At 41.6% G+C, this 24,437-nt stretch overlaps 1 protein-coding gene and 1 pseudogene across 2 annotated transcripts in view; both read right to left on the bottom strand.

Annotated features, from left to right (window-relative positions):
• The window catches only part of LOC126416221 (suppressor of cytokine signaling 2-like), a 307,587-nt gene that overhangs the window by 38,800 nt on the left and 244,350 nt on the right, over nucleotides 1–24,437 (bottom strand). The gene's annotated exons all lie outside the window — the stretch shown is intronic.
• LOC126417385 (5S ribosomal RNA) lies at nucleotides 106–223 on the bottom strand (annotated as a pseudogene).

Here is a 24,437-nt window from a genome sequence, read left to right as displayed (position 1 = left end):
GCACACCGCTCTCCCGGCCGTATATCAGTTTCCGAGGCCGGAGCCGCTACTTCTCACTCAAGTAGCTCCTCAGTTGCGCCTCACAAGGGATGAGTGCACCCCGCTTGCCAACAGCGCTCGGCAGACCGGATGGTCACACATCCAAGTGCTAGCCCAGCCCGACAGCGCTTAACTTCGGTGATCTGACGGGAACCAGTGTTACCACTGCGGCAACGCCGTTGGCTACACCAGACAGGACTGACAGAGGAGATAGAGAAGATCCAAAGAAGAGCGGCGCGTTTCGTCACAGGGTTATTTGGTAAGCGTGACAGCGTTACGGAGATGTTTAGCAAACTCAAGTGGCAGACTCTGCAAGAGAGGCGCTCTGCATAGCGGTGTAGCTTGCTGTCCAGGTTTCGAGAGGGTGAGTTTCTGGATGAGGTATCGAATATATTGCTTCCCCCTACTTATACCTCCCGAGGAGATCACGAATGTAAAATTAGAGAGATTCGAGGGCGCACGGAGGCTTTCCGGCGGTCGTTCTTCCCGCGAACCATACGCGACTGGAACAGGGAAGGGAGGTAATGACGGTGGCACGTAAAGTGCCCTCCGCCACACACCGTTGGGTGGCTTGCGGAGTATAAATGTAGATGTAGATGACACACGCCTTGCCCGACGACTCACCGTGCTTTTGTTGACTGCCTAGTCTCCGTTGACAGCGTTTAAGAATATCTACGACGCTCTGGATTTCCACCGAAAAAAAAAAATTCAATGACAGCTGCTTGCTCGAAGTGCACCTCCGTTACTGACGTCGTTATTAAGGCGATGCACAGCGCCGCCGCGTATCGGAAATTCATGAAACTGTAGAGCCCGAGGCGGAAATATTCCACGAAGTCCCCCTCGTACATGTAGTTACGGCGCGTGTGCCTGTGGGCAGCGCTTCTCTCGCACAAGCAGCTCGGCCCGGTGAGGAGCCCCTACTTACCCGCAGTCCATTAGCGCTATTAGCACGCGGTATATACTGTAGTACGCGGCCCGCAGCAGCGACGGCGGCGGCCGAGTATAGGGCAACTTCCTCGCAGCCGGTGTGACGCGGCTCGCGCTGCGCTAGAGTTCGCGTGGCCGCCGGCACTAGGCCGACGAGGCGCGGCGCTCCGTTTTCAGTCCGGCATTCTAAGAAGTTCCTCCGCAACGGACGACTCCGATAAAGCACCCCACCCCGGTACCCCGCCTCACGGGCGCCTGCGCTAAATTTCCCTGCCCGGCGCCGGCGTCGGGCGAAACTGCACCGCGGCACGAACGGCTACCGTAACGCGTCTCTCCGTGACCCCATCTACAGTGATTGGACGTAAAATGGACGACTATCTAGGGACGCTGCTGTCGAGTCAGGGGGAGACATTTTATTAAAGGCGAGCTAACTTAAAATCCTGCTTTCAAAATACACTACTGGCCATTAAAATCACTGCACCACGAAGATGACGTGCTACAGACGCAAAATCTAACCGACAGAAAGAACATGCTGTGATATGCAAATGATTAGTTTTTCAGAGCATTCACACAAGGTTGGCGCCGGTGGCGACACCTACAACGTGCTGACATGAGCAAAGTTTCCAACCGATTTCTCATACACAAACAGCAGTTGACCGGCGTTGCCTGGCGAAACGTTGTTGTTGTGCCTCGTGTAAGGAGGAGAAATGCGCACCATCACGTTTCCGACTTTGATAAAGGTCGGATTGTAGCCTATCGCGATTGCGGTTTATCGTATCGCGACATTGCTGCTCGCGTTGGTCGAGATCCAATGACTGTTAGCAGAATATGGAATCGATGGGTTCAGGAGGGTAATACGGAACGCCGTGCTGGATCCGAACGGCCTCGTATCACTAGCAGTAGAGATGACAGGCATCTTATCCGCATGGCTGAAACGGGTCGTGCAGCCACGTCTCGATCCCTGAGTCAACAGATGGGGACGTTTGCAAGACAACAACCATCTGCACGAACAGTTCAGTGACGTTTGCAGCAGCATGGACTATCAGCTCGGAGACCATGGCTGGAGTAACCCTTGACGCTGCATCACAGACAGGAGCGCCTCCGATGGTGTACTCAACGACGAACCTGGGTGCACGAATGGCAGAACAACATTTTTTCGGATGAATCCTGGTTCTGTTTAAAGCATCATGATGGCCGCATCCCTGTTTGGCGACATCGCAGTGAACGCACATTGGAAGCGTGTATTCGTCATCGCCATACTGGCGTATCACCCGGCGTGATGGTATGGGGTTCCACTGGTTACACGTCTGGGTCATCTCTTGTTCGCGTTGCGGCACTTTGAACAGTGGACGTTACATTTCAGATGTGTTACGACCCGTGGCTCTACCCTTCATTCGATCCCTGCGAAACCCTACATTTCAGCAGAATAATGCACGACCGCATGTTGCAGGTCCTGTACGGGCCTTTCTGGATGCAGAAATTGTTCGACTGGTGACCTGGCCAGCACATTCTCCAGATCTCTCACCAATTGAAAACGTCTGGTCAATGGTGGCCGAGCAACTGGCTCGTCACAATACGCCAACCACTACTCTTGATGAACTGTGGTATCGTGTTGAAGCTGCATGATCAGCTGTAGCTGTACACGCCATCCAAGCTCTGTTTGACTCAATGCCCAGGCGTATGAAGGCCGTTATTACGGCCAGAGGTGGTTGTTCTGGGTACTGATTTCTCAGGATCTATGCACCAAAATTGAGTGAAATGTAATCACATGTCAGTTCTAGTATAATATATTTGTCCAATGAATACCCGTTTATCATCTGCATTTCTTGGTGTAGCAATTTTAATGGCCAGTAGTGCACTTTACTTTGCGAATGGCACATACATTAACATGACGAAACTCATTGGATAGCCATATTCACATACACAGAGGGCGGTAGCAGCGAGTACACAAGATACAAAAGGGAAGTGAATGGGTGGAACTGTCATTTACACTCAGGTGAGTGATGTCAAAACCTTTCTCACGTGACTACGGCCGCGGGACGGTCATTAACAGACTTTGAACGTAGAATGTTAGTTGGAACTACATGCATGGGCCACTTCTTTTTGGAAACCGTTGGGGAATTCGGTATTCTGGCGTCCACAGAGTCAAGAATGTGCCGAGAATATCAAAGTTCAGGCATTTCCTTTCACGACAGACAACACAGTGACCGACGGCCTTCAGTTAACGACGAGAGCAGCGGCGTTTGTGTAGAGTTGTCAGTGCTAACAGACAAGCAACACTGCACGAAATAACCGCAGAAATCAGTGTGGGACGTACGACGAACGTCTCGGTTACGACAGTCCGGCGAAATTTGGCAGACGACCGACGCGAGTACCTTCTCTAACAGCACGACATCGCCTGCAGCACCTCTCCTGAGCTCGTCATCATATCGATTGCACTCTACACGACTGGAAAAGCGTGGCTTTGTCAGATGGGTCCCGATTTCAGTTGGTAAGACCTGATGGTAGGAGGTAGACCCCACCAAGCCATGGACCCAAGTTGTCAACAAGGCACTGTGCAAGCTGATGGTTGCCCCATAATGATGTGGGCTCTGTTCACATGGAATGGATGGGTCCTCTGGTCCAACTGGACCGATCGTTGACCGCAGATGGTTATATTCGGCTGCTTGGAGATCATTTCCAGCCATTCATGTTGCCGAACAACGATTTTATAGATGTCAATGACCTATGTCAGAATTGGTTTGAAGGACATTGTTTACAATTCGAGCGAATGATTTGGTCACCCAGATCATCCGACATTAACCCCGTCAGACATTTATCGCACATAACCGAGAGGTCAGTTTGTGCACAAAATCCTGTACGGGAATACTTTCGCACTATAAAGGCAGCGTGGCTGCACGAAGCGGATCTCCAGTTATAAGTCAGACACGAAGGGTCGAACATAAGAAGTTGTGATATATGGACTGTGCTGACTGTGCGAATGTACAAAGTGTACTATGAAGTTTACGTTGAATTAATGTAATGTCTAATGAGTACTTCGTCCATAAGGGACGGCATTATACGGGCTACGACTGTTGATCAATCGGCTGGTCCCGGCGGAGGTTCGAGTCCTCCCTTGGGCATGGGTGTGTGTGTTTGTCCTTAGGATAATTTAGGTTAAGTAGTGTGTAAGCTTAGGGACTGATGACCTTAGCAGTTAAGTCCCATAAGATTTCACACACTTTTTTTGGTTGATCAATACAAATAAAACAGTTTCTGCTTCAGTCACTTTTTTATTTTGCCACTACGCGTTTCGGTGGTTCACGCCATAATCTTCAGGTGGAGAATTGCTTATTTATATGGCTAGTGTTGGTGAAGAGTACAGACGTCTTTTCACAGTCGCAGACCAAGTGCTAGAAGCACGTTCTGCCGCTGTGAAAAAACGTCTGTTCTCTTCATCGACACCACCCACTTAAATAAACATTTCTCCATCTGAAGATGATGGTGTGAAACATCGAAACGCGTAGTGGCAAAATAAACAAGTGACTGACGCAGAAAGTGTTTAATTTGTAATGTCTAATGCCTATGCTGTATATATGATGTTGTGTACCAAATCTGTAGTCATTCAATTCTCTGGCTAAATTGTTCAAGCCAAAAGCCAATACATTTTTAAAAAAATAGGTGATAGTCACTTAAAAACGAGACAGGTCGAAAAAAAAGAAAGTAAACTGTTTATTATTTCAAAAGTAATCGCCACAACAGTTAATACATTTATCCCACTGTGAGACAAGGCGCTCAGTGTCACACAGTGCATCAGATGGTTAAAGTACATTTATAACATTGACTGACATCATAGAGTGTTTCGTGTAAGTGTTACAACGCCGTAGCGTCCTGCGATAAATCATGAGTTTTCGCCTATCTGGCCTGGGGTCTCATCTAATATCTAAGCTGACGCATTTCGTGGGTTTGTAGATGAAGTGAAACATGCAATGACAAATGGTTCAGAACTAATATTCCGGTCGGCAGCGTTGAGTGTTTATATGGAAATTCGCAAGAGCCGGGATGATTTCAACGCAGGTACGTAAATTATACATTTACTCTACGACATTTTTGTTGTGATAAAACATATTGCCACTTTCTTGAAACAAAACTGTTTTCCACGGTGTAGTTGCAATAGATACGCGTGCTGGTGGCAACAAACAAGTGTAGATGGCCACAAATAATTGCAAATGGTTACCTACAAGTGCAAGTTTAGAACATGCTTCTAGTCAAATGGGAGGCGCTGTAGTGGCGGGTTTTTGTATCACAAGGTGTACATAATAGTCTGGTGAGGGCAGCGGCGGAAACTGCTTATATGTTTGCGAAGTGCAGACGGCAAAATATTGGTGATGAACATTCTAACAGAAATCCCAAAAAAATGACCGCTCCCTCTTGTTCATACTTTGCCCTCTCTTGATAGTTACTGAAACACGTATGTAACGCAGCAGCGATGGCGAGGCATTGTAGCATCTGTGACCAGAGAGTATGCGCTTGACCGCGCGAGTGTTGCGAGCGGTTCTCAGTCAGTAGTAGTCTTTGCGAGTTAGTTGTCGCTATGCAGAGCAGTCAGTCTGTCGTTGCGAGTCTGTAGCTCTGTCTAGTTGAGAGCAGTACTCAGTCTGTAGTCGTCATGCAGAGCGGTCGGTCAGTAGTAGCAGCCCAGTGCGGTTGTGTGATGTAAGCGGTCGGCAACAATGGTCAAGATGAGGAATAAGGTATACTGTTAATTAATATAATCATTAGATAATGAAAAATTTTATTTATTGTAATTATTCTCCAACAAGTCTCCCAATAATAATTTTTTATTTCAAAAGCATTTTCTCAAAAGTTTAATTTTTTTGAACTAAAGATCTCGTTGCACTTCCCATTTCATTCCACTTCTTTTTGAAAAAAAATTTCACTAGAATTACAAAAAAAAAAGGAGAATATTATTATTTGCAATGCAGTTCCTCCAAGTGGTGCGCAACAACAAGAGCAGATATGTGACATCCATTTATTCTGAGGTAAGACTTTAATTCTGATTGTTTTTACACAGGGCCAAAAACCGATATTTCGGTTTAATTGAATTTTCTTGTCACTGAATGGACTTTAATTTTTTGAAGGATTTATAATTGAGTCAGATTGCGAATTTCACATTTGTTGCCATTGTCAGTACATTTGATTGTGGGCAGGTTACGCATAGAGCCATGTCCATCAGCATTTCTAATTAGTATCGTTATTTTCTTTTAAAATTTTTGTGGGGAGGTTACACTTGGCCCCCATTTCTATTAAGTATTGCTATGTTTTCTTTTAAAAAATTGCGGTGGGGAGGTTACACTTGGCGACACCCAGTCCAGGATCGTATTTCGTTGAGAGTCTTTTGAGCGACAGTCAGATATCTGCTCTTATTTGCTTAGATAATTAGGATTTGGCGCAACGCTTTTAATAATATTGTGACTTTCTTTCTACAGGTCAACGGCAATTTGCTGCTTTGTTGTATTTGTGTGTTGCTTTTGCATTGTGCTTATTTGCTTTGTGAAAAATTTTGACTATTGTAAAAATGCCGCGAAAGACTGTGAATAGTGTATCGCGAAGTATTGTGAATGAAATTACCGACTTAAACAACGTGACCGATAGTAATTGTGATACGCAACGTAATGATGACAATCCTGCGTTCACTAACAATCAGTGCATTCCAACCACTAATGATGACTTTCACCTTAATGATGAACAAACGAACTCAATTGTCTCGTCTGTTAACTTGACGACAATTGATGACGCAGAATGCTCTATGGTAATGAGCGCTGTAGAGCTTAACACACCCGATTTGGAAAATTCAAGTAATGTACAGTCAAATCTGTCTAATGAAAATGAACAGATCACACAAAGTAGGACAGATGTATTTAATTCCGAAACAATGACTGATAGTATACATTTGACTGACAAACCTTTTTGTAAATTTCAGAATGACCAAATGGTTACAGAAAGTGAAACAATTCCAGATCCACTATTGAACAGTACAGATAATAGAAATGGTAATTTTGGCTCGGATCCAATTATGGCAATACTGATACAACTTAGGGAAGATAATAAACAACGGAGTGAAAATTTCAAACAACTTAGGGAAGATAACAGACAGCTTAGGGAACAGAACAAACAAGATAACGAAAATCTTAAACAACAACTCAATGAACAGGTCAAACAACTTAGGGAAGATAACAAACACTTAAATGAAAAACTTGACAATAATGACGAAAATTTCAAACAAATTAGTGAACAAATTACAGCCGTTGCCGCGCAGTGCCATGACACTAAGGAACAGTTGCGCGCGGAAATTGAGGCGTGTTCACAAAAAAATAGCGAAGAAATTAAATCTGTTGCGCAAGAATTAAGAGAAATGCAAACAGTCGCAACAGAAACACTCAGAGACGAAATTAGCGGAGTCGCTAAACAATGCTCTGAAAAAGCTGCACAATTAAGGGACGAGTTTAAAGCAATGACGGTAGAACTTTCGCGCACTATGGACGCAAAGATAGACGCGAAATTCGAACAGCAGAACACTCAGATTAACGAGCGCTTTAGTCAGCACATACAGAACAGTGATACGCGTTTCCGCAGATTTATTCAAGATCAAAACAAAGTAAAACGACAAGTCATGGAAACAATCACTGCACAGAGACAAGAGGACAAACGTAAAATATTCGCGAAAGCGAAGACGTATGTAGACAATAATATTACTACAGTGTCCGACAAAATTAATACCATAGAACAATTGAACGCGGAATTACGGGATGAAATTTCTGATCTTAAAGCAAAAACGGATACACACACAGTAAATATTCAAACAGTGACAGATAGATTCGAACAACTAGATCTAACACAGGATTGCGATGTCATCAAAGCTGATGTTAAAAAACTGAGCGAAACTACGCGCAAGTTGCAAAAACAGATTAATGCGTCTGATTCTAAAACCGATGATCAGGTTAAAATACTGACTGAAAAATGTGATGAATTGGCCAGTCGTATTGATGTTATCGAAAATACTAATGACAATAAATCAGACGATACTGCACCGGTTTCTTTTATCCAAACACCTGAATTTCAAAATTTACAGCTGACAATTAATGAAATCGATTCATCTAACAACACGTTACGTCGGAAGTTATCAAATTTACAACAAGAAGTAACAGAGATGAAAAACATGTCAGTTAATAACATACCACAACAGACGCCACTTTATGAACATGTGTCAGAGTCACGCAGCGTGTATAATGTGAGCAATTTACAGCAACTACGCGACTTAAAATCCGAAAAGCCACGCGACTTAAAATCTGAAAAGCTACGCAACTTGAAATCCGAAATGACACAGACGAACAGATTCACACACAAACCTGAACGTGTTATCAAACTGAGTGACGAGAACGTAGATTTCGAGCAATTTGCATTTGTAAGCAAATGTAAAGAATTTAATAATGACAGAACACAGATACACGATTTGCACTGTATACGACAATTTATCTTTGTACATTCACCGCTATTATCGGTAATGGAGAAACTAGCTTTGAACCAGATGCGACAATTTATTTTTGTATTTACAACAGCATTGCCTGTAATGAAGAAATTTGAATTAGCACGAATACAACAATTTGCCTTTGAAATTTTACCGCTATTGCCTGTAACACAAAAGCTAAAATTTATTTGCAGTGCGTAAATGACCTCAGGGGATTCATTACGCTTTAATGAATATGTGCCGTAGCGAGCATAGGGCCCCGAGCTGTAGTAGTGCTATTTCATCTTTAGTTTTCTGCACTGCTGCCTTCTCTTCTACTATCCTTTATATCTATCCAAACTGCTCTTTAACTATTGCTCTACCTAGTATTAAGAAACATGTAATGAATATCCGATGTGACAAACTTTTACCGAATGTGACAATTTTCAGTAGGCACTCCAGTACCGCCGTAATTTTAATTACAGATAAAAATCGTAATCATCAGTATGTGTAAAATTAACAGCAAACGCATTTTTTGGTAACAATAGACGTTTTCCACCACAATAGCATGAAAGTCAACCGCTTAGCATACCTAACCAACAATGCAGTCTACAAGGTCAACCAAACTTTAATGTTTCGCCGCGTGCATGTATAGTCTCAGCGCCAACAAATAGTAACGCATGGCAGCAAAGAAATAACTACGTACAGACAACACTCTATTTCAATTCCTATCGCAATACACCGTATAGGAATGATTATTAGGACAGACGTAAAAAGAATGATGAGCACAATTTTCAGCGTACATTTAATAACAGTCGATCTTATGAGCAGCAACAACATCAGCAACAACAAATAATCATGAATGGAACAGACAATAGGTGTCATCCATAGCGTAACACGTCAGTAAGAAATAACAGAACAGTTCATATAGTGGATATGCCACAATATTCTCCCGTAAATAACAGCACATACGATAGAATTTGACCAGACACAGTACAGATTGCATATTCCAATAACGTAAGCAATAATTTAGGCACGCAGAATCTTGTTCACGAAAATGTTATTAATTTTGACGCCATCCGACACACGTTTGCATTAAAGACAGAATCACGACGTACGTAGGCGACATTCTTATTGCAAAAACTAACTGGTCTGAACACAATCTGATTCTTGAACAACTGTTACAAACTTTCCATGCTCAAGGACTTACAGTTAATCTTAGTAAATCGCACTTTGGCAAAACTTCTATAAAATTTCTTGGACACGTAATTTCAGCAGAAGGCATTGCACCTGATCCGGAAAAACTTCAAGCTCTACGTGACATTACTGTTCCTACGACGAAGAAACAACTACGCAGTTTTTTGGGCTTAATTAACTTTTTTCGTAAATTTATTCATCACTCTTCTTTAGACACACCCAGATTATGTCAATTAACAGGTAAGAACACTATTTGGTCTTGGGATAAGCAAGCACATTGTGAATTCATGAACCTGAAGCATGCTTTGTTGAATGCTCCACTTTTATCGCACCCCGATCTTACTAGAAATTTTTCCATTGCCACCGACAGTTCCAACACCGCTTTAGGCGTACACATTTTCCAGGAAATTGAAGAAAATGGTTCTACAGTAATTAAAAACATCGCATTTGCAAGCCGCATTCTGTCACCTGCTGAACGAAATTACTCCGTTACAGAACTTGAAACATTATGTGTTGTATGGGCTTTTACGAGATTTCGGCACTTTCTTTATGGCAGACATACCACCGTTTACACAGACCACAGAGCGATACAATTTTTACTTTCAGCCAAATTTACTCACGATAGATTAAGTAGATGGAAACTGTATTTACAGGAATTTAATTTTACGATTGTTCACATTCCCGGTACACAAAATGTTATAGCAGACGCACTATCGCGTTCTCTCGGCAACAATCAGCAAGACGTAGCAACCAACTTCTGCAAAACAAATTTCAGTGTCATGTACATTCAGCAAGTTGCATTTGAAAATTTTATTTCATCGTCATTACAGGACATAGCACAAGAACAAAATAAGGACAATGTGTGGAAAGAAATTAAACACCTTTGGCAAGATAGGAAAAATGTTACGATTAGGAACCACTACACTGTACGCAATGACATTCTGTTTCGCCGCTCTCATCCTGACAGCAACATTTGGTTATTATGCATTCCTGACGAACTGGTTAACAAACTAATTTGGTACACTCATTTAAGTTACGCACATTACGGAGCACGAAAATGTTTTCTTATACTGAGACAGAACTGTTATTTTACCAACATGGAAAAACGTATACGACGAGTTTTAGCGTCTTGTAAAATTTGTCAGAAAGCTAAATCAGACACCACTTCACATATTCCTCCTTTATATCCCATTATACCTGTGAAATTAAGACACATGGCCGCAGTAGATATTTTTGGTCCGATTCCGAGAACTAACAGAGGTTTTTGCTACATTTTTGTCGCTGTTGAGCTCACTTCAAAATTTGTTACTTTCACTCCGTTACGCAAAGCTACTGCTAAAACTGTTTCGAAAGCATTTGTAAAACATTTTCTATTTCATGTAGGGCATGTAATGAAAGTAATTTCTGATAATGGATCTCAATTTCGTAGTACTGTATGGACACGCATGTTACGAGCTAGAAACATTTCTCCGATCTATATATCCAAGTACCACGCTTCTTCGAACCCTTGTGAAAGATTAATGAAGGAAATTGGTAAGCTGTGCAGAATATACTGCCACAAAAGACATATTGATTGGGATACACACATACTCTCATTCCAAGATGTAATTAATTCCATTCCAAATGAATCCACTATGCTATCTCCGACTGTTATACTGAAAAACGTTGAACCACCGAACAAAATTAAAGAATTAATAGAATTCCCCAAAAATCGTCGCCTACGACACCACGAAACAATTGACATTGCGCTGAACAACATCAAACGTGCCGCAGAGCGCCGGAGAAGACAGCAAAAACAGGTTTGTACACGCCGCGACTTTCACGTTGGACAGAAGATATTAGTACGTACACACTATTTATCCAGCAAATTAAAAGGTAAGTGCAGTAAATTTGAACTTCTATACGCAGGTCCGTATCGGATTCGCAGTATCCCTCACCCCAATGTTGTACACGTCGAAACTTTGAGAACCAGAAAATCGAAAGGCAATCACCATATCTCAAACATTAAACCGTTTATTGAGTGAAACCACTGTATGATTCAACACACTATGATGCCATTTACTAATGCAATTAATTCACCTGACTAATTACTGATGATTATCGTATTTTTTTTTCTTGGCAAGTGCCCGGCAAGGTAAGGTTAGCAGATCGCTCTTCTTGTCGTTACACATCAGACCGTGCATATTTTTCCAGATGAATTTACACATTTACGACTATTTCTGCAATTATATTTATGTGACTACTTATTGATGATTATCGTATTTTTTTTTTCTTGGCAAGTGCCCGGCAAGGTAAGGTTAGCAGGTCGCTTTTCTTGTCGTTACACTTCAGACCGTGCACATTTTCCATTTTTTTGTGTATATGACTGTACTCCAGTTTTGTTTGTATGCACTATGAAATAGTTAAGATATAACACACACCAGTCGACTTTGACATTTTTTTTTTTGCCTTATGACATCTCAACATCGTGACTGTTTCACATTTTTTTTGCTACTGCATTGTATTATTCTGTGTACATTTTTTCGCATCCGAACACTGTCAATGTCTTGGACATATTACGTTTTCTGTCATGTTATGCTGTATGGTTAATTGTGTCACCATAAACCAGTCATTATTTAGTGGGTATAGGATTTAAATGCAAGACATTAATCTTTGTTCATCAATTTCAGAAAGGAATGATGACTCTAAGAAATAAATTTAACATAAATGGGAATTTCACCTACGGAATAAACGAAAGGAGATGCAATAACTTTATGAGGAAGAGTAAAGGGATCAGGATTAACAAGCATTAACAAGACTATACTATACTCATCACAGAATAGCAGTCTTAACTAATTTTTTCTTTCAGAATACAAGGTGATTGATGCAGGCTGTCAGACTGAACTACACATCTTAGTTTTAGTGATGAAATATGCTAGAGATAAGGAATAGTTATGTAATGAGTAATGAAGTGATTTTTTGCAGATGATAGTGAATACTGATGAATAATGATGAAGGAAATGGTATTATGAATAATGAAGTTTTTCTTTACAGGTGATGATAATGGTGAAGTTATGATGATATGGATAATGAAGTTTTTTTTCTTTATGCCACGTAGTTATTTAAGTATTTGTTGCGGTTTGCTTTGACAGCAGGTGTTACATTGCATAGTAGGATGACGGAAAGTTTTGGAAAGGACAGCTATGGAACACATTTTATACACATTTCACTACTTGTTAATTCGAAGTTCACTACTTTTCAGCATAGTGTGCGTTTCTTCTTTCAGGTCAATAATCCGTTTTTGTATTTTTTCCAGGAGAAGTTTTTCATGACACTTACTAAACCTGTTACTTATTATACCTGTTCTAGTACTTGCATTTTTATATTTTTTACCCATTTGTGTTTATCATTTATAAATGTGATCACATGTACTGCCTTGTTACATAATCTTGCTACAGCTGACTCATGACGAATGACGTTACCTATCCTCATTTGCAGCAATAGGTCAAAAGCAAAAAGTATTATGCCTCAGCAATTAATTATCGATCCCAACGCAATGCATTGCTACCAAAAAAAATGTATTACCAGTCCCACATAATGTCACTAGTTTATGATAATTCTGAATAATACTGATCAACTCTGAATATCACGTCACTCGAGTAATGACCTCTTAATGAGACTATATTCAAAATAATGCTTTGTCACTAGCTAATAACTGCCACTGTTTATTGTAATGCCTGTGACTACTAATGATTTGACTGTAATTAACTGATTTTTAATAATGACTTTGTAATGATCTGAATAATACTGAATGATGAACTATGTTTATTCTATTCAATACTTGATGGCCACTGAGTGCCAATAATTAATGTCAATCAACGAAATTGTTATTAATTATGCCATTAATTAACTCTTGTTTTCAATGTTCATACTTTGTAATTGGAAATAAATGTGATTGTTTAATAATGCTTTGTAATTAATTAAGGCTAATAATTCTTAGTATATTGAAATGACAAATGATTAATTAACTGTAATTAGACAAATGATTAATTAACGACAAATGATTAATTAACTGTAATTATACAAATGATTAATTAACTGTAATTAGACAAATGATTAATTAAAGACAAATGATTAATTAACTGTAATTAGAAGAAGGTTAATGATTCTTAATTATACTCTGTAACTGAAAAGAATGCGATTATTTCATAATATTTTGTAACCAGGAAAAGAAGGCTACTGATTCTATGTAAAACAATTAATGAACATTTTTCTGTAATACTACATACTTGGTACAGAAATGTTCAATAACTGGGCTATGAATGCCACGAACTATCAATGAAGACTGTAATTGTCAATATTATGTGACTTGATGTCCTTCACCTCATAAGCTGACTACCCTGAATTACTGCAATGTCCATTTGTCCTGTTTATCCCAGTGATCATGGAGCACTATATTTGGTTTTGCACTAATTCTACGTTGGTGTGCCTTGTAAGAGTGTGGTGTTGACACGACATGCTGTCCACCACCATGAGCGATGAAGACATTATTATGGTCCCACTGTTTGGTGTACCTAATGTACTGCCAAAATGAAAACATGGAACATTACTACGACAGTTCAGTGTCTTGGCTACACTGATAAATTCTGATGGGAAAAGAACTTCAAGTTGTGTCACTTGGTGTTGTACTACTGTGGAAAGATATGGACTTTCAGAGCAGCTGTGTGCAATCTAAAGTGCTACAACCATGATGTAATCCTTCCCTTTCCTATCCTGATTCTTGTCACATAAAGAAAAAATTTTTTTTGGTAACATCATTTATGTTCAAAGGTTATACATTTTTCGATTCGCTAAACTCCAGTGTGAGTACACTTATGTCACTGGTCGACATGATGTTTGCCATTATGTTTATTTGTTGTGAAAATACTAAAGACATTTTTCAGTGCATGTGCACTTTGGACATGAATTTTTTTTTGCCATTATGTTTATTTGTTGTGAAAATGCTAAAGACATTTTTCAGTGCATGTACACTTGTCAACATAATATTTTTTGCCAGTCTGTTTATTTGTTCTGAATATGCTAAAGAATTTTTTCAGTGCCTGTGCACTTTGTTATCTGTCAAATAATTTGTATATACTTTTCTGATTTGCTACTATGTTTTGTACTCACATTTTGTCTTTGTCTGATATATTTTGTACTTAGTGCGTGTGCACAACATTTACTTTATGTACTACATCTAATTATTCTTGCCAGTCTGTTTATTTGTTCTGCATATGCTAAAGAATTTTTTCAGTGCCTGTGCACTTTATCTGTCAAAAAGTTTGTATATACTTTTTTCTGATTTGCTACTATGTTTAGTATTCACATTTTGTCCTTGTCTGATATATTTTGTACTTAGTGCGTGTGCACAACATTTAAATATTCTGTAAGTTGTAGGATTTTGTTAATTAAAGAAAAATTTTGCCGCGCTTGGCAAGTCCAAATGACTCACCATCGCTGCCAAATTTTTGCCCCCCGAGTGGAGGGTTATGAAACACGTATGTAACGCAGCAGCGATGGCGAGGCATTGTAGCATCTGTGACCAGAGAGTATGCGCTTGACCGCGCGAGTGTTGCGAGCGGTTCTCAGTCAGTAGTAGTCTTTGCGAGTTAGTTGTCGCTATGCAGAGCAGTCAGTCTGTCGTTGCGAGTCTGTAGCTCTGTCTAGTTGAGAGCAGTACTCAGTCTGTAGTCGTCATGCAGAGCGGTCGGTCAGTAGTAGCAGCCCAGTGCGGTTGTGTGATGTAGGCGGTCGGCAACAATGGTCAAGATGAGGAATAAGGTATACTGTTAATTAATATAATCATTAGATAATGAAAAATTTTATTTATTGTAATTATTCTCCAACAAGTCTCCCAATAATAATTTTTTATTTCAAAAGCATTTTCTCAAAAGTTTAATTTTTTTGAACTAAAGATCTCGTTGCACTTCCCATTTCATTCCACTTCTTTTTGAAAAAAAATTTCACTAGAATTACAAAAAAAAAAGGAGAATATTATTATTTGCAATGCAGTTCCTCCAAGTGGTGCGCAACAACAAGAGCAGATATGTGACATCCATTTATTCTGAGGTAAGACTTTAATTCTGATTGTTTTTACACAGGGCCAAAAACCGATATTTCGGTTTAATTGAATTTTCTTGTCACTGAATGGACTTTAATTTTTTGAAGGATTTATAATTGAGTCAGATTGCGAATTTCACATTTGTTGCCATTGTCAGTACATTTGATTGTGGGCAGGTTACGCATAGAGCCATGTCCATCAGCATTTCTAATTAGTATCGTTATTTTCTTTTAAAATTTTTGTGGGGAGGTTACACTTGGCCCCCATTTCTATTAAGTATTGCTATATTTTCTTTAAAAAATTGCGGTGGGGAGGTTACATTACAGATTGTATTTTAATCATAAATAAAAAGACCATTTTTTTTTCTCTGTGGAATCCACGTAGTGGTTGGTAAGACATCAGCACTTCAGCATGCAATTAAATAGCCACCGAATAGGTTGTACCAGACGGTGAAAAATACCGTAAGAACGCTTCCGTATAAGAACGAAGTCATGATTATTTGCTTTTAGCACCATGATCGGTATGAGACATTCATATGTGAGGAAGTGGGATATGCTGACTCTTGGAACATCTGCTCTCTGAATTAAAAGAGGAAATTTTTACGTGACGCAAAGTATTCTTCCGGTAGCGTCTCGTACCGAAGATTGTTAGGAACTGAGGTGACGCTGTCGCGTTGACTAAGCGCACTAGTATCGCAGAGAGAAGCTCTTCCCTGAATCCTCCCTATCTCTTCCGTTAGCGTTACTTGGTGAGGATCCCTCACAACCTCTTTAATTGCTGAATTAGACTTCCTTACATTTTTCCAAATGGAGAGAGGCCTGGCATATACATTCCCTATAACAAGATCCGTATCGTCTATCAAATCTCTTCTTATTGATTCCCCGAGACAACTTCCGTGCCGGCCGGAGTGGCCGTGCGGTTCTGGGCGCTACAGTCTGGAGCCGAGTGACCGCTACGGTCGCAGGTTCGAATCCTGCCTCGGGCATGGATGTGTGTGATGTCCTTAGGTTAGTTAGGTTTAATTAGTTCTAAGTTCTAGGTGACTGATGACCTCAGAACTTAAGTCGCATAGTGCTCAGAGCCATTTGAACCATTTTTTGAACAACTTCCGTGGCTGTTTTACTTCATCGTCATCACTAGAATCAGACATTAACGAGTATTACGTTGTATTTATGCTGGGAGACAACTGCACGTCGACTATATGCAGGACTGTACCTACACCTACATGACTGCTCTGCACTTCACATCTAAGCGTTTGTTAGAGGCTTAATAGAACCAATTTCAGACCATTTCTCGACCTTTCCTCGCTCGACTAGTGAGTAACAAAAAAGAAGAAAGTATTTCCGAGCGGGCTTCAATTTCTCTTATTTTATTACGATGGTTTTTCTCCCTCGGTAGATGGAAGTCAACATAATTTTTTTGGAATTTCGAGTAGAAAGTTGGTGTCTGAAATTTCCCGAAGAAGAGATCTCACCGCAAGGAAACCCCCTTTGCTTTAATGATTGCCAGCCCAATTCACTTGTCATATACGTGACACTCTCTCCCCTACTTCGCAATGATACAAAACGCCGGCCGGGGTGGCTGAGCGGTTCTAGGCAGGCGCTACAGTCTGGAACCGCGCGACCGCTACAGTCGCAGGTTCGAATCCTGCCTCGGGCATGGATGTGTGTGATGTCCTTAGGTTAGTTAGGTTTAAGTAGTTCTAAGTTCTAGGGGACTGATGACCTCAGAAGTTAAGTCCGATAGTGCTTGGAGCCATTTTTTTAATACAAAACGGGCAGCCTTACTTCGAACCTTTCGATATCCTCTGCCAATCCAGTTTCATAAGAATCTCATAACGTGCAGCAAAATTCCTGAAAAGGACGCGGATGCGTAGTGTAGACAGCCTCTTCAGTACACTTGTTGCGGCTTCGAAGTATTTTGTCTTTGGCTCGTCTTTGCCAAACATTTTCTAGATGATTGTTCAAAACATTTAAATTTGCGTTATTTGTAGTGCAACTAGAAATTAACGAATCGTTTAATTGCCATTGTGTAGAAGCTCACTCTTTTTATTATTTAGGATCAATTCCGTCTTTTCGCACTATGCAGATATCTAGTTCTCATTCAATTTGCAATTCGTTTTGATCTTCTGCTGACTTTACTAGAAGGTTAACGTCAACATCGTCCTCAAACAGTGTAAGAGGGCTGCTCAGATTGTCTTCTACATCGTTTATATAGGTTAAGAGCAGCAGAAAGTCTATAATACTTTCTTGAAGATCTCCAGATATCACTTCGGTTTCACTAGATGACTACCCGACTATTGCCACGAATTGTGAGATTCCTGAGACAAAATTACGAGATCAGTCGCCCTATTGTGCGGAAACTCCATAGTTGTCCGAATAGACACCGTTTCTAAGGCACGTTGTTGAAATCCGTCTGGAAATATATAAATATGGTGTCAACTTGAGCTGCCCTGTCTATATCACTCATTATTCCGTGTAATTAATGAGGCAGTTGTATTTCACAAGAACGAATTTTTGTGAGTCCGTGCTGGTTATGTGTTGTAAGTAGGCTGTTTAGGTTTTTACGTTGGTAACGCCAAGCAGCGCTCTGTATGCAAATCGCTGACTGCGCTGTGTGCAGTCTGTGGCTGGTTCGACTCATTGTTGGAATATTCGCTTGTGTAGTGTTGGGCAGTTGGATGTGAACAACGCGTAGCTTTGTGCAGTTGGAGGTGAGCCGCCAGCAGTGATGGATGTAGGGGGAGAGATGCCAGAGTTTTGAGAGGTTTCCAGAATGAGATTTTCACTCTGCAGCGGAGTGTGCGCTGGTATGAAACTTCCATATATATATATATATATATATATATATATATATATATATATATATATATATATATATATATATATGCCTATCAGTAGTTAGTGCCTTCAGTAAAGAATCTTTTATTTAACTGTCAGTATTGGCACTCGCTGTATTGCAGTAGTTCGAGTAACGAAGATTTTTGTGAGGTAAGTGATTCATGAAAGGTATAGGTTATAGTTAGTCAGGGCCATTCTTGAAAGTCAGACTGCGTTGCGCTAAAAATACTGTGTGTCAGTTTAGTGATGATCAGAATAAGTAAAGAGAGAACAGTCTGAGTACGTTCAGTTTTGCTCGGCTGTTTGAAAATCAAATAACGTAAGAGTTTTTCCAGCACTGTCATTCTTTACATACATAGGGGAAGTTTGAGTGTCAATAGTTCGTTTTCTTCTATGCATTTCATAAGTTTGGAACACAGGACACTGATCAGCCACAACATTATGACCACCAATTTACTGTCGATATAAAGCCGACCAGGCGATAGCAGCGTCACCTGGTGAGGAATGACTGCTAGTCAGATACATGCACGGTGCATGTAGTATATGTGAGCGTGCTGTCCGTGTGTAGAATGGGGAAGGCGTGTGATCTACCTGAGTTTGACCGAGGGCAGACTGTGCACGAGCATTTCGGAAATTGCACGATTTGTCGGGTGTTCGAGGAGCGCTATGGTGAGCGTCTTCAACACGTGGGGTAACAGACGTGGAACCACGTCCAAACATCGAGGGGTTGAGTGGCCATCCCTCATTACAGACGTCGAACGTCGTAGGCTGGGAAGACTGCTAAAACAGGACAGGCGGCGTACTGCGACGGAACTAACATCAGACTTTAATGCTGGGCAGAGTACAAGTGTGTCTGAACACACAGTGCACCGAACACTCTGCGCCTCCGCAGCCGACGACCCATGCGTTTGCCAAAGTTAACACCACGACATCGGCAGCTACAACTGAAATGGACACGTGACCATCGGCACTAGAAGTTAGCGCAGTGGCAGAGTGTTGCATGGTCTGATGAATCCCGATACCTTCTCCACCAAGCCGATGGGAGGACGCGAATCCGTCTTCCTCCGGGGAACAGCTCCTTGACACCTGTATTGTGCGACGGAGACAAGCTGGTGGCGGCTCCATTATGCTTTGGGGAACATTGACGTGGGCATCCATGGGTTGAGTGGAGCTCGTGCAAGGCATCACGACGACCAAGGAGTATCATACACTGGCTGCAGACCACGTGCATCCCTTTATGATAAGGATGTTTCCCGATGGCAGTGGCATTTTTCAGCAAGATAATGCACCATGTCACAAGGCCAGAAGTGTGATGGAGTGGTTCGAGGAGCACAGTGGCGAGTTCCAATTCATGTGCTGAACCCCCCAACCCTCCAGATCTGAACTCGATCAAACGCATCCGGGATGTGACTGAATGTGGCTTCAGAGCTCATGGCCCCTTCTCCGGAATTTATGTGAATTAGGTGACTCGTGTGTGCAGATGTGGTGCCAACTCCCTCCAGCGACCTAGCAGGGCCTCATTGCTTCAATGCCACGACTCGTCGCCGCTGTCCTCCGTGCCAAAGGTGAACATATCGGATATTAGGTCGGTGAACATAATGTTCTCGCTCATCAGTGTGTATGCTCTAAGACCGTGCTTTTTTTTTCGTTTTGTTACGGTTTCCTAAAGACGCGATCTTGGTGAATAGAACTGCGTCGATACTGATTAGCCTTTGAGTGTCGCCAACATAACATGCGAGTCCATGTAAAATCTGTAACCCAATTGCATACTTTGTCTTGTATTCTGTTAAGCTGAATTCTTGATATCTTTGGAATTAGACGTAATGATTCTTCGTTGTTTCTCCTTACTTTCGATCACCCAGTATTTTCGGTAATGCAGCAAAAGTAAGTGTTCTGCAAAATTTGTAGCAGTAAATAATGTAATACTTTTCTTTGTAGCGTTCGACACAGTCAATGACCGCTGGAGGCAAATTCGGTGAACGCAGCAATTAGTTTCGTGGCGACAAGGGTACCCCTTGTAACGTGTTGTTGGGATTCTTCGCATGTTTTCTCATATTTGCTCGAACAGTCCACGGGTGTACTGCCGGTCCATAGTGTCCAACGGGCACAATATTTCGGTGATCAGACATGTCGCCATCGTCAGGTGCGCTGACGAACTGCGCTCCTCAGGATGGGCGGCCGTCTTAAATCCCCTCCCCTCGCGAGGCGTTCTCTCCGCGGTCCGCTGCCGCGCGTCAGCGTTCGGTGAGACGCTGGTGTCGGCGTCTGTGGTGGCGTCGGTGTAATTGACTCGTCCGCCCTGGTCGCCCGTTCGTTTCCTTTGCTGAGCGTCTTTTTAATTAGCCTCAATGCCGGTTCCCATGCCCTACTGAGGTTGTAGCCGCAATCTCGGTTGATGAGTCCGTCCCTGGTACCAATTTCGACGCCCACTCTCAGGAGCTCAGTTCGTCAGCGCACCTGACGATGGCGACATGTCTGATCGCTGAAATACTGTGCCCGTTGGACACTATGGACCAGCAGTACACCCGTGGACTGTTCGAGCAAGAAATACGCCGGGAGAAACTGAAGAATCTTTCTCCTATTTAATCGCATCAAAAGCATTTTCTAACGTACCAGCTTCCCCTCCGTCCCCTTTGTCACCGACTTTCGCGAAGTGATGCATGCGTGACTGTACCAGAGTGCCAACGTGTTGGCCGCACCAACTTCTATGGCACTGTTGTGAGGCGAGAGTTCCCCTTTAGATTGGGAGCCAGCGCGGGTTCATCAGGAGTTTCACTGCTGGTCTCCTTTAGAGTGAAATAAAGACTGACTGAAACCTACAAGCCACTTCTGGAATCGAAGTTTGCTTCGCACTGCTTTGCTGTCTTAATTCCATGACTGAAAACTGACCCTCTATGCTTACACGAGACCATATTCTGTGGAAACTGCACGCGAAGAAGAATAATACACCGTTCATTTGTAATTTCATTTTCAGATGAATTTCACTGAAGATTCGTTTGTGATATGCTTGTCTTCTCTCAGTATATATATATATATATATATATATATATATATATATATATATATATATATATTGTTGTGTCTAGACAAGACAGCCTAGACACAATGAGAGGAAGCCGAAAGACACGCGCTAAGCCAAAGCAGGGTGCGTGAGGTCTGAAACAGGATACGTAATGAATGCTATAAAGAAAAGTACGTAGCTTCTGGAATACTTAACTTTAATCCATCCTCTTGGTACATCTGGAGATTGTGGCGATACAAGTGTGACTCTTTAGATACATGCAATGTTACTAATGGCACCTTGCTAGGTCGTAGCCATTGACTTAGCTGAAGGCTATTCTAACTATTGGCTCGGCTAATGAGCAATGCTTCGTCCATGTAGTCGCTAGCAAAGTCGTCCGTACAACTGGGGCGAGTGCTAGTCCGTATCTCGAGACCTGCCTTGTGGTGGCGCTCGGTCTGCGATCACACAGTGGCGACACGCGGGTCCGACATGTACTAATGGACCGCGGCCGATTTAAAGCTACCATCTAGCAAGTGTGGTGTCTGGCGGTGACACCACATATATATACCAGAGAGAAGTGTGTTTACGTACATAACGTGTGTAAAGCTCGCTGTCTGTACAAGTAGAACGTCTGTATATGGTTTACTGTCAAGGCTTGACTTCATTTTCATATTCTCTGCGTCCTCATGTGCCGCCTCAGCCCTGTGAAATTCCAAGCGTACATGGGCCACAGATACGCGGATCGTGGTAATAGAAAACAGTGTTTTCCCTCTTCCTCAGTATGTCACAAAAACATGGAAGTATATCAAATAACTTTATCTGAAGATAATTTCAAACAACATTACTTAAACAAAGATTTACATAATTCACTATACAATCAGAATAGCTAGACGTGAACGAATACAGTGCGCTTTCGCATACAGTCAGTTCGTTGCTTACTTTTGTTACTGACGCCGAAGGAGCGTTGAAATGAACTCACCATGAAATAATTTTTCTGTAAACGTTCAAAGTATTTTGTAAGCTAATAGCAAAATAGTTGAAATAATAGAAGCGTATCGACTTATCCTTTACGAAAACCAACAACGAAATAGGTAAATAAGAACAGTAAGTAGTTGATGTTTTATATTAAGAACTCCTAGTAGCTTTTTCGGAAGGCCTAAGAATATTAAATAACGATAGAAAACGTACGTTCATAAAATAATGACTACTTAAAAGTCTACATCAGAGTCACGTATAATGAACAGCACGCGCAGAAGAGAGTAAGTCCTTCCCCGAGTGCAGAACTCGATAATTATTTTGGAACAACAGACTGTAATGAAAGGGAAATAGCCGTATATGTTCATTCGCCACGACTGGGCTGTCTCACAAGTACCAGTACAATATCGACACCCTTCCCGCACAGAGGTCAAAATTCTGCACCGTCTAACTTCGCCATATAAAACTTCTTAAAAAACTGAACACATTCCCTATGACCGTGGTATGGTTTTCGTTTCATTCTATAAGTAGAGCGCGATGGTCGAGTAATGACGCATTGTAAAAGCACGGGCATCTCAACCAAAAGCGAGGCGAACTTGTAATGATACAGAGGGAATATTTGGGAGGGAATTTCTAGTTCTGGCATTTGCCTCACAACCAAGGAAAATTACATGAAACCTGGGTAAGAACCGGGAGATAGAAACAATTTTTAATTTTAGCTCAGTATGTTCCAGGTAAGAATTTTGAAAGCCTCGTATATGTGAAGATATGTTAGATTATGCATTGTATTGATCCCACGAGTAGACTCGGCTGCGAATACGCCAAAGTTCTATGGATGAGTTCCTCCAGAAGCAGGACAAAGACGCTTAGGAGAGGTGTCTCCATGAGTGGATTAGAAAGACGAGATAGCGAATTTAGTTCAGTAAATTAGATTGAATCGCGAATATTTTCCAAGAATGCTCTGTATAGTCTCTAAGGTCATATAATAGAACAAACAGGCAGCTAAGAGTCACATATTGTTACTGTCATTCACTCCGAAAATTACTTTTCACTCTCTTGAGGTCGCTGTGTTCTCGATAGCACTGAATAAGTTTCTGAGCGGTGTGTTTCTGAGCTGTGTGTGTGTGTGTGTGTGTGTGTGTGTGCGCGTGTGTACCACTATTTAATGCGTTAAAAAAGTTCACATCGGAGATCAGTATGGAAGAATGAATATGTCATCCTATCTATATCTTAGTAAACTAGGCAGTCGGATTCCAAGATGCGAGAATCGGATGTAACGTATTTTACGATCTATGTTACATTATATTTAAACGACACATTTTTCATCAGTACGTGTGTAGTACGCATATACGAATGAATGTTTCTGTCGTTTAATTTCTCATCATTGTACGCAAAGAGTGCCTGCACATTTGAAACTAACAATCGACTACAGACTAACCAGTGATTTTTATTTTATAAGACAGGAACGTTACCTCGAGGACTCGGCTGGAAGAAAGCTTTGACTGTCTGTAGCCCATGGTTCATACAAACCACTAGGCCTCGTACAGCCCACAACAGTATTTCCTTCCAGTTTTGTACCATAGTTTCTAATGTTAGCGTAGTACCTTTCCTTAAGCCTGCAGCGTTCTTTCAGCTGAGAATAGCGCGTTGTGTAAGACTTCTGCACAACCGCTTCGCGATCTGCGCGATTCTTGCCGAGACAGCAACGTGCTAAACCCTTGTCTTACACAACGCAGCTTATCTGCTTACGTAGAAGGGGGCTGGCGAGGAATCCACGCAAGTTCCGCTGGCTGCCTACAACGCAGGCGCCGTTCTAGCGAAGAATAACCTCGAGCATATAGGGTGCGAAAATCGTTTAAGGTTGACCTTTTGTTGTAATTCTACAAGCTA

The sequence above is a fragment of the Schistocerca serialis genome, chromosome 8, assembly GCF_023864345.2.
Source record: "Schistocerca serialis cubense isolate TAMUIC-IGC-003099 chromosome 8, iqSchSeri2.2, whole genome shotgun sequence".
Taxonomy (NCBI): Eukaryota; Metazoa; Arthropoda; class Insecta; order Orthoptera; family Acrididae; genus Schistocerca; species Schistocerca serialis.
Note: the sequence above shows the minus strand (reverse complement) of the source record. Positions and strands in the feature narration are given on the sequence as shown.